Below are 11,080 nucleotides of genomic sequence, written 5' to 3'. Positions count from 1 at the left end.
TTCCTTCCTTCCTTCCTTCCTTCCTTCCTTCCTTCCTTCCTTCCTTCCTTCCTTCCTTCCTTCCTTCCTATTATTTTAGTCTTGTTAATTATTTTGTATACTTTGAATTCTCTTGTATTGCACTATGGGCTATGTTGCTTTAAGTTCCTTTTTGAAATCTACTTACTCTAGATAATAAAATGGGCTCTGTTTTTTCTAAGAAACATCTTTATTTAAGTTTCACTCTGTAGAATTGTTTATTATACCAGGCTGGTTTAAATACAATCTTTATCTTGGCTTTTCCGCAGCTGGACTATAATATGAGGAATTGTGATTGTCTCTGTCTCTGTTCCTGTTGGCTCTGTGTCTCGATGTGCTTTGTTAATTGTGGGAAATCCCCAGCAATTATCACCTCAAACACAGCTCCAGACTCATCCTGTCCTCCCTCTGTTTGGGAATTCCCATTGCTCTTCTACTAAATTGCGGGATGTCGTGACCCAAACTTCACACTGCATTTTCTTCTTTCATACTTCTGTGATTCTTCTGTTGCAGATTGAAAAATGATGTGATCTATCTGTTTCCTTATTGCTGGTACTGGGGTGTATTGGGTGTTCAATTCTGGACTTTGTACTTATTTAGTTGTACTTATTTAACTCTCTTCCACTTCAACCACATTACCCATTATCTTCTATATTAGTTCTTTTCCAGACAAGGTTTCATTTTCCCCTCAGACTGTGACTCTTCTATCTATGTCCCCTATGCAACTAGAGGCAAAGACAGAGCAAAGGATTAGGGGATATGAAGCACTCAGTACCACATTCAGTGTATGGGTTGAAATAAGGCCCCGGGAACTTTATTCCTGGGCTGGCCTCAAAACACAATCTTCCTAATTGCTATTTCTTGAGTATCTAGGATTACAGGCACACACCACTTTGCTCAGTCCTGTGCTCTGTCTTTAGGTTGAATGCAATCCTTTTTTTTTTTTTTGGCTGGACTTTGGGCTTGAGCGCAGGGGTCTGGGCTCTGTCCTTGAGCCTCTCTGTGCCCAAGGCTAGCACTGTACCACTTGAGCCACAGTGCCACATCCAGGTTTTTCTGAGTAATTTATTGGAGATAATCTCACAGGACCTCTCAGCCTGGATTGGCTTTGAATCTTGATCCCTAGATCTCAGCCTCCTGAGTAGCTAGGATTATCAGCATGAGCCACAGCACCTGGCAGTGCGATCCAGTTTTAAGCTCACTGACTGAATTTTAGAATTTCTCTGAAATGAGATTTAGAATTTTAAAAATCTAAATTTGAAAAATTATCTTTAAGTAATTGTGTAAAGGGATTCAGTTCCACATGACAATTTATGACTACAATGCATTTTTATGTTTCTTGTCTCTCCTGCAAGTCTTCAATGTTCAGTGCCATTATCCAAATTATAGGTGAGCTTATCCTTCATAGCCAATTCAATAGTCAGGTCTTTTATACACTTCCATTTTAATTTGATATTTTTGTTTGTTTATTTGTTTTTGTTAGTCATGGGGCTTGAACTCAGGGCCCGGGCACTGTCCCTGAGCTTCATTTGCTCAAGGCTAGCACTCTACCACTTGAGCCCAGCACGACTTCTGTCTTTTTCTGTTTATGTGGTACTGAGGAATCAAACCTAGAGCTTCATGCATGCTAGGAAAGCACTCTATCACTAGGCCACATTCCCAGCCCCTTAATTTGATATTTTATTGATTGAAGTATAACAAATTTCTGATCAATATTATATTATCCTTCAAAGGTAAATTAAAGAAAGGCAAATGAATAAGTAAGGGTAATTTTACTATCACATACTGTGATAACTTTGAGCAAGAAATAAATTCCTCAAATTAATGTAAAAGACCCAATTTATTTTTATTTCAGGACTATGGATTTCATTGATTTTCATCTTCACCGGTATATCATTTTTTAAATTATGTGTCAGACTCTCTGTATACACATACACACACATATACACACATACATACATACAAACAAATAGAAATAAGTACCTTTTATAGGTGGCTATGTTGAAGGAATTCCTTCCAATGATAGCTGAACTTTAAATGTCTCTTCTTCCTCTCATATGAAGTATCTATTCCTGTCAGACAATGCCCTAATACTGCTGAGTTCTTCTAGCTAGGAATATGACATTTTTATATCTTGATACTTTTGGTTTCCAACACTGGCAAAGATCATGTAATATGCCAAGTAGTATTGACTCTTTGAAGATAATGTACAGTGGTAAAGGATGGATGCTCTAGCATAAGCCAGAAAGAGGCCAAAGTCCAGTCCACTTTCTAGAGATCTGTGCCCTGGCTAACCAATGCTCATTTTCCTCTGGTATACAGTGTCAAAGGCAATACTTCTGTCTCCATTATAATTGTGAAGATTATTTGAGTTGATGTGTAACTCCATAAGATATCACCTACTGCCCGGCACAGGTGGCTCATACTTGTAGTCCTAGCTACACAGGAGGCTGAGATCTGAGGATGGAGGTTCAAAACCAGCCTAGGCAGAAATGTCCATGTGACTCTTTTTTCTAATTAACCACAAAGAAAGGCAGAAGTGGGGCTGTGGCTCAAATGGTAGAGTACTAGCCTTGAGACAAAAAAGACAATATTTTGGATCCGAGGTCAAGTCCCAGGACTGGCACACACAAAAAAAAGTAAAAAGAAAAGATGTCACCTATCACAAAGTAAATGATGCATGAACACTTGACTTAATCCTTAATAAACTTTCACTGTTCAATATATTTTCAGGAACAAAGGGAATTCTGTTAGGTACCATTCAGAAAGAAAGGTGTCTCTTCTCTTAAAGATGAGAAAATATGTATATGTTTTATTGACCCATACTGAATTACCTTTTTCCATGAACACAGTAAGAAGGGATGGCTGTGTGTTCTTTCTCTTCTCAGATCTTAAGTGACTCGAGGAATTAGTTGAACTACAATTTCATCTATTCTATTTGGCCAAGAAAGTATTTATAGTTATAATATTTGTATTTATATTTTCTAACTAAGATCTGAAGCTGGTTTTATATTTCTTCACCCAATGTCTATATTTTTCTCCATGGTTTCTTTTATAAGGAGGAGGTCTTCTCATCTGATGTTTGGAAATGGTAGAGTACTTTCAATATTAATAGTTAAAGGTTTTCTGAGACCTAGTAATTTCTTTGAGAGTTTTTTCCAGTGGGCTGCTCATCTGGATTTAAGCTTGCTAGGCAGTTGCTCTACCACTGAGCCCAAACCCCCAGCTCCATGGCTTAGGCTTCTTTTTTAAATAAGTTTTTTTTATTGTGAAAATACTGTACAGAGGGGTTACAGTTACATGAGCAAGGTAATGAGTACATTTCTTATCAAGCATTGTTGCCTCCTCCTTTGTTTTTCCCCTACCATCCCTGCCCTGCCACCTCCACAACTGCACTTCCCCCGCCCCCCCCCACCCGCCTAAATTGTAAAGTTCATTTTTCAACATTGTGTCTTGTACATCTCATTGTTACAATGGGGCAACCTGTATCCTTATTTAAACATTTTGTTTTTTCCCTCCCTTTCCTCAAATTATACCAAAATTGAATACAGTGAAAACAGGGGTTATACCGTGAGGGAGGAACATACAAAGCAACAAAAGGAAATCACATGGTACATTATAAATACGTTAGAAACAATAGCAAGATAGAAAAAAACCACTTGTGTCCTTCTCTTGGGATTCATTTCAATTAACTTCATCTTATCTGGTCATATGTACGTAGCTTTTGACATTTTTTATTTGTCCCAGACTTTTGCAAGTTATTGCAAATAAGGGAAACCATGAGACCGTTTCTTTGGGCCTGGATTACTTCACTTAATATCATTTTTTCCAGGTCTCTCCATTTCCTAACAAATGGGGCAATGTCATTCTTTCTGATGGAGGCATAGAATTCCATTATATATATATATATATATATATCACATTTTCTTGATTTATTCATCTGAGGGGCATCTGAGTTGGTTCCATATCTTAGCTATGGTAAATAATGCTGCAATAAACATAGTTGTGCTGGTAGCTTTAGCTTAGGCTTTCTTTAACAGAAGCTCTGTTGCTGATTTACAGCACAATGTGAAGTAGAATTAGCATTGTGAGTGTGTATAGGCATGTGTGAGTATGTGAGTGTGTGTTCCTTGCAGGAATGTGTGCATGACAGCTGGCTCCTAGATGATGTTTTATACCTTTCTTTTACACTATAGTGAAAGTAAATACATGGTAAGAATCTTTAACAACTTATCAATCACCTCCACCCTCTCATATGGACAATTCCATTGAAGCTGCGTGACCAGGAACTGTCCAGGAACTCAAGCTTGGTTTAGAATCCAATCCAGCTGTTAGTACTCAAAAGCTGTATTGTGCTTAGCAATCTCTGGCACACAGAAAATTGCATAGTGTGAACCAAGGTAGCTCTAGAAGTGAAGATGAGATTAAGTGAAGAGAGCTATCCACTTGTTCAAGTCATCATTCTGGAACCACTTGTTTGTATTTAAAAGGTTTCACTACATTAAAAGAGACAATTAATAGACACTGCAAGTTTTGATCACTGTGTTCATCTCCTAGCTTATACTTTCTCATAACATACTGACAAATCACACTCTTTTCACCTGAGACTGTGTATTAAACAGGTGCTTCTACCTGTTATCCTTCTACCTTTGTAGAAGTGCTTGGAGTTTTAGAGAGAGCTGCACAGAAAGGTCAAGAAGCCAGGAAAGCAGAAGGAAAACTTGAATAAAAATATCTTGTATTAGAAAAAAGATGATGATTTCTATTAATTGTATATTTCCTTGATACACAAACTGGGTAAAGAGCAAGATAGTAAAAATGTTTTATAAAAACGGACACTTATGTATTCATTTATATAGTTTTCTTGAGCATTTTAATCTATAACAAAGCATTATTTTTTTGATAATAACAGTAACTAAAGAATATGATATTATACTGACCTGATTTGAAACTGCTTTGTTCAAGGAGAATTTTTTAAGTCTTATCTCATTGAACTGGTGGAAAATTCTTCTAGAAACCATCTTCTTCTGTTATAATGCACTAAACAATTTAATAAAAGGAAACAAAATATCTCCAGGAAGTTTTAGTTTGCATATATGACTTCCAATTCTCTGGCAGAAATCAAATCACCATGTGAAGGGAACGCTTTGTATTGTTTATATGGATTATATGAGCCACTTAGCATTTTAAAGAGAAAAAGAGAACTCAAAATTATAGAGATGTTTTTAAAAGTGTAGAAATGATGAGAGTAATAATAATATTGGCATTATAAAATCCTCCATAATCCTCTTTCATAGGGTGATTTTTATAATAGCAGGGCAGCAAGTACTTTGTAATAGGATTCAAAAGTTTGAGAAATTCATGTTTGGTACAAATTAAGAACATTTAGAATGTGCTACAGATTAGAGTAAGTAAATTATAAATGTAAAATTAATGCCATGGAAACATAACCTAGAGTGTCAAAACTGAGCAATGGTGTCTAAATTTGCTTCTTGTTTGATGAGCTCTTATATGGGTCAATTCAGTAGAAATGTGTTGCAGAAAATTTTGCTTCTCATATTTTTCCTTTCTCTCCCTGCATGGATTTAGGCAATGGATCTTATTTCCTTGATTATTCACTTTTTCTGTACAAAATAAAGACACTAATAATTTCTTTATAATAATTTCTATCTGATAGCCTAATAACTCTTCTTGCACTATTGGGTTAGGACTAATTGATTCTGAATGTGGAGACCACTTATACCACATTGATCGCAAGATTTCATTCTGTGTTCTCAGAATTACTCCACAATAACTATACTGTTCCATTATAAAGGCCAGAGAGGAAGAGTTCTTTTAGCAAGATACATATCTTGGCAAGGTACAGATATAAATACATAAATATATAAGTATGTATTGTATTTCATGCATTTTACAAGAAGCTGTACATTCATGAACAACTTCCAAAATGAAAGATCTGTTAGAGAACTTTCACAAACAGAATGTGCACTAATAGCTAGAGGCCTAATAGCTTCTACTGCTGAACTGTAAGTTTAAAAAGAGGAAGTGATATGATTCCTGCTTTGAAATAGATGGTCAGTCTATTTCCCTCAGTTTACTATTCCACAAGAAGGAAGCTGATCCCTTTAATGTAACACAAGCAATTCTCCTTCAACTCTTGAAGTGCCTTCAACTCTTGCTCCCAGAAAGCCTGAACATTTTTCCAAATTTTCTTGATGTGATATCAAACTGTCAAAGTTATGTTATTAATGTTAAAGTTTATTTCTCAGCACTCATTTTTCTTATCAGCCATCCTTTGTGTAAGATAATTTTATGTTGTAATTTGTCCTGGAAAATACCTTTACTGATGTTTTTATACCTTTGTAACATTATACTTGGAAGAATATTTTTATACCTACATATGGTTTTGAGAACGATTGGAAATTAATATTTTGGGGTTTGTGCCTGCACAATTCCAAGATCCTCACAATCACACCTGCCTATGGCATCCTTTGACCTAATTCCTGACAAAAATGTGATCAGATTGTGCTCGGAAAAGCATTTTAAATACACTAGATTTTAAATTTGTCAAGAACCACTGAAATGGCCCTTTAGGGGCATACGCAAGAGCATAATTACAAAACAGAATGCAACTTAAGTACTAGTCATACTCTGAATGCCCAGAGAACACCACTGTAGCCTGGAGCCAAGTCATTTATTGTGACTTATTATTAAAATATATAGTATTTAACATGCACTAATGATATATGTTATTTAAATATATATATACACATATGATTAAATACTTTCTATTCTTGTGAGACAGGTTCAATGTTCAAAATATAACCCTCAATCATGACTGCATAATCCATCTTTCACAAGGTACTCGCCCCACACAAATGATGCCTAACAATTGTAAGTCTTAATATTTTATTGAATCATAACAAAGTTCTTCTCCATACTCTGCTTTAAAGATAAAGAAGGCAGATGAACAGATAATCAAGAGGAATTTCACTGTTGCATACAATGAGAGCCTTAAGCAAGAAATTAATTCTTCAGATAAATATAGAATATCATTTCCTTATCTGCTCAGAAATTATTTGGGGGGAAAAGACTAGCAGAAGGACAAAGGAGGGGGTAGAGGAGGAGACTGACCTGAGTAGTCAGAAATATATTGTAGATGGATAAAAAAGGGAAATGAAACCCACCAAATACTGTTGGAAAGAGGAGCAGAAAGTATGGGACATCAGAGAGAAAGTAAAGATTAGCTTAAATAACAGTAGATTGTTAAGACTCAAGAGTCAATTGAATTGTCTTTCACTTTTTGTTAATTCTGAATCTTCACTTTATGTAAAATGTTCATTTTCTATAGAAATTTCGTTTATTCATTATGAACAAAACCAGAATTTGTACCAAATTAGCTCCAACTCTTTTCTATAAAGTTATTTTGAGCAATGAATTGCATTTTCTTAGAAATACATCAAAAGGAATACCAAAAGGACTCTTGCTGAGCTTAAGATTTTCTTACTCTTCCTCTTATAATAAAAGTTGTTTAAATGTCAGCTAGAGCAGTCAATTTAATGATAACATCTGGACAATTACACTACCAGAATTAGGAGAATTTTAGAAAAAAAATAAACAACACAGTAAGATAGAAAAACAGCAAGAAAATGCTTAAGAATAAAAATAAATTAAAAGTGGTTTTGGAGTTGTTAGTAAGATAGCTTAATTTCGGCCATTTGTTTAAATTACTGATAACGGAATTCTTTCATAGCCTGAAAATTCAACTTGGAAAAAGTGAACAAAATTAAAAGTGTTATGTGAAGCAAGTCAGGTCCAGAGAGATGAGAGATGTATGTTTTTCCTTATATGTGGAATCTAGATATGGCTTACAAACTCAAGTAAATACATAGGGTGGCATGCAAGTGTATACAAATGTAATAACAGAAATACAACAGATTCAAGAGAGATCTAAAATAGTGTAATTCCTTAAAAGGGCAAACTCAAAGTTCAGCCACATAAGGCGTGAGGAAGTGGCTACTTGAAAGAGGTGGGGTAGAATCAAGGGGTAAGGGTTGAAAATGAAAAGGAGAAAGAGAAAATGCAGATGAGAAGCTAATGTACAAAATTAAGAAGAATAAAGGAAGGGGTGGGTAAAGGAAGGTTGTGTGAGAATGTTGAAAGGGGTGACATTGATATATTATGTTCATAAACCTCTTTGGTAAGTGGCAAATCCTTTGTGCAACTAGTTAAAGATAATAAGAATACATAAATAAAATTGTTTAGGAAGTTCTCATGGAATGCTTAATGTTGTATAATGTATACACATCATATATTACATACATATACATAATATCAGAATCAAAAGGCATTATCAAATCCCTGCCAGAGCCCGCGGCCGGTGGCTTACACTTGTAATCCTAGCTACTCAGGAGGCTGAGATCTGAAGATCGTGGTTCAAAGCCAGCTCGGGCAGAAAAGTTCCCCTGGAGCTTCTCTTTAATTCAACCACTCAAAACCCAGAAGTGGCGCTGTGACCTTGATAAAAAAAAAAAAAAGATGTCAGGGCCAGAGCTTAGCCCTGAGTTCAAGCCCCACAACCTACAAAAACAAACAAGTTCCAACTAGAGATATCTGGAATAAATGAAAATGGCTCTTCTATAAAGCCTGATGATTAGTAGTCAGGAGTGTGGTTTTTGGAATCAGATTTCACAGGTTCAAATCTCAGTGTGACTACTTCTCTCTAAGGGCCTGCACAGTGTTGCAAGTATTCCACACTTGTTTTCTTCTTTACTACCTTGCATAGTTGTTGTGAATTGTAGTGATAAGTGTAAGCTGCGTGTGGAAGTTGGATATGATAAGCTTCAATTGTTCAGGGATGGGAATTGTTAGTACCATCTGCCAAGAAAATGATTGTTGGGGGCTGGGAAGGTGGCTCAGTGGTAGAGCGCTTGCCTCGCATGCATGAGGCCCTGGGTTCGATTCCTCAACACCACATAAGCAGAAAAAAGGTGGAAGTGGCACTGTGGCTTAAGTGGTAGAGCACTAGCTTTGAGCTGAAGAGCTGAGGGACAGCGCCCAGGCCCAGAGTGCAGGTCCCACCACCAACAAAAAAAGAGAAGAAAATGACCGTGGTTTGTTGCATTTGGTTTGCTTTAACATGCCTCGAACAGACCTCACTTGTCAATAGACACACACATTCCATTCTGGCTCTTAACATTTCCCAGATGTGTAACCTTAGGATATTCCTTGATTCTCCCATGAGCAACTAAATCTGACACCATGAAGGAAAAGTGTTATCAGCTCACCTCCTGGACCTACAAAGCAAACACAGTGTTATCAAGAAGTCAGTGCTTTTGTGAAATGTGTGTGTGTAAAACAGGTGTGGTGGTAGGAGAAATAACAGTAGAAATGAGGGCAGAGTAGTCATTAATTTATGTATATTTTACAGAAAAAGAAGCTTAATAATAGAAAAATTAATATTTCATAAGTCATAATATTGCCATTTAGTCCTATTTTTAAAGTATTTAAAAATTTGCAAAGCTTTATTTGTATACTATGCACAACTGCATACAGGATAATGCTATGCATTGCTTCTGGCAAACTTCTTTTACACTTAGTAGGAAAGTTTTTGAGATCTGATCAATCGATTAAGTTCAAGATGAGTTTATTCCTTTTAAAGTGCAAATCAAATTTTGGCTTATTAACAGAAACACTGTCTCTTGTGAGGGACACATTTTATTTATTACAACTATTTTCTCTATTCCAAATTATGATGCGATTTGTCTTTCTCCTAAGTATCTTTTGCACCTGAGTAGGAATTTTTCTTCAAATAGAATTGTCAGATCCCAGAGTGGATCTGACTCAATTGTAAATAGAAAGCAGAAATGTTTAAAGCTATGTTTTTCTTCCCTGTATATTAATCCTTAATTGGAAGATCATTATTAAGACACAGAATAGTGTATTATGCTCAGCCTTCTACACCATTCATTTGAAGTGTTACAAAATTCTTCTTTAGATTTTCCCTTTCCGAGTGTGGGTTGGTTGGCAGAGAACCAAGCCAATTTTCAGCTTCTGTGACTTTCTGGCCTCTTACTGTAGTGACATCATACTAAAGATGAATTAAAGCTATGGGTTATTAATTCTCTGAAAAGATAGTCTACTATTTCTAAGACAGTTTTTCTGAAATCTTTTGGATCCAAAGCAGGTATACACATTCTAAAAATTGTTGAAGACTCACCCAGAGTTTTTATTCATATGGTTTATATGCTGTTATGAATGATATATTTTTATGAATAAATAGTAACTTTAAAAAACCAGAGGTTCTAACACAGCCATTTGAGCTATATACCAATCTTACAGTTTTCAAAATAAAGTGTTAGTGATGAGGTGGTCAGATCTTTCCTTTTCTGCAAGGTCTTAAGAGAAGAGAATTTTGTATTTATACCCATCACCTACTTCTGACTTCAATTTGTTTTGCTGTATTGTTTTAGTGGAAATGCTAAAAGAACGTCACAAAAAATGTGTAGTTGGGAAAAAGCAGAATTCACATAGCCTTTACAGATAGCTGTAGAGGTTCTCCTGCTGTTTATGCCCACAGTTAACCATTGTCAGTTTCTTTAAAAATGGCACAATAAAACTTTATGAAAGCGGCCAAAGCACAGAGGTAGTGGGAGTGGGGGAAATGAGATTGATGTTAAAATATCGCTATGGCGAATCCCTTTTGAAAAATTAACATTTACCAGCTGGGAATGTTCTTAGTGGTAGAGTGTTTGCCTAGCATGCATGAAGCCCTGGGTGCAATTCCTTAGTACTACAAACAGAAAAAGGCTGGAAGTGGCACCGTGGCTCAAGTGGTAGAGCACTAGCGTTGAGCAAAAGGAAGCTCAGAGACAGTGCCCAGCCCTGAGTTTAAGTCCTAAGACAGGCAAATAAAGAAAGAGAGAGAGAGAGAAAGGGCCGAAGTGATCAGGGTGCGCCCTGTGTGCGTGGACATGTCCAGCGGAGGGCCGAAGTGATCAGGGCGCACTCTGTGTGTGAGGACATGTCCAGCGGAAGGCCGAAGTGATCAGGGCGCGCCCTG

This window comes from Dipodomys ordii, unplaced genomic scaffold, assembly GCF_000151885.1.
Source record: "Dipodomys ordii isolate 6190 unplaced genomic scaffold, Dord_2.0 Scaffold1, whole genome shotgun sequence".
NCBI lineage: Eukaryota > Metazoa > Chordata > Mammalia > Rodentia > Heteromyidae > Dipodomys > Dipodomys ordii.
The sequence above is the reverse complement of the archived record's forward strand: the minus strand, read 5'-3'. Positions refer to the sequence as shown.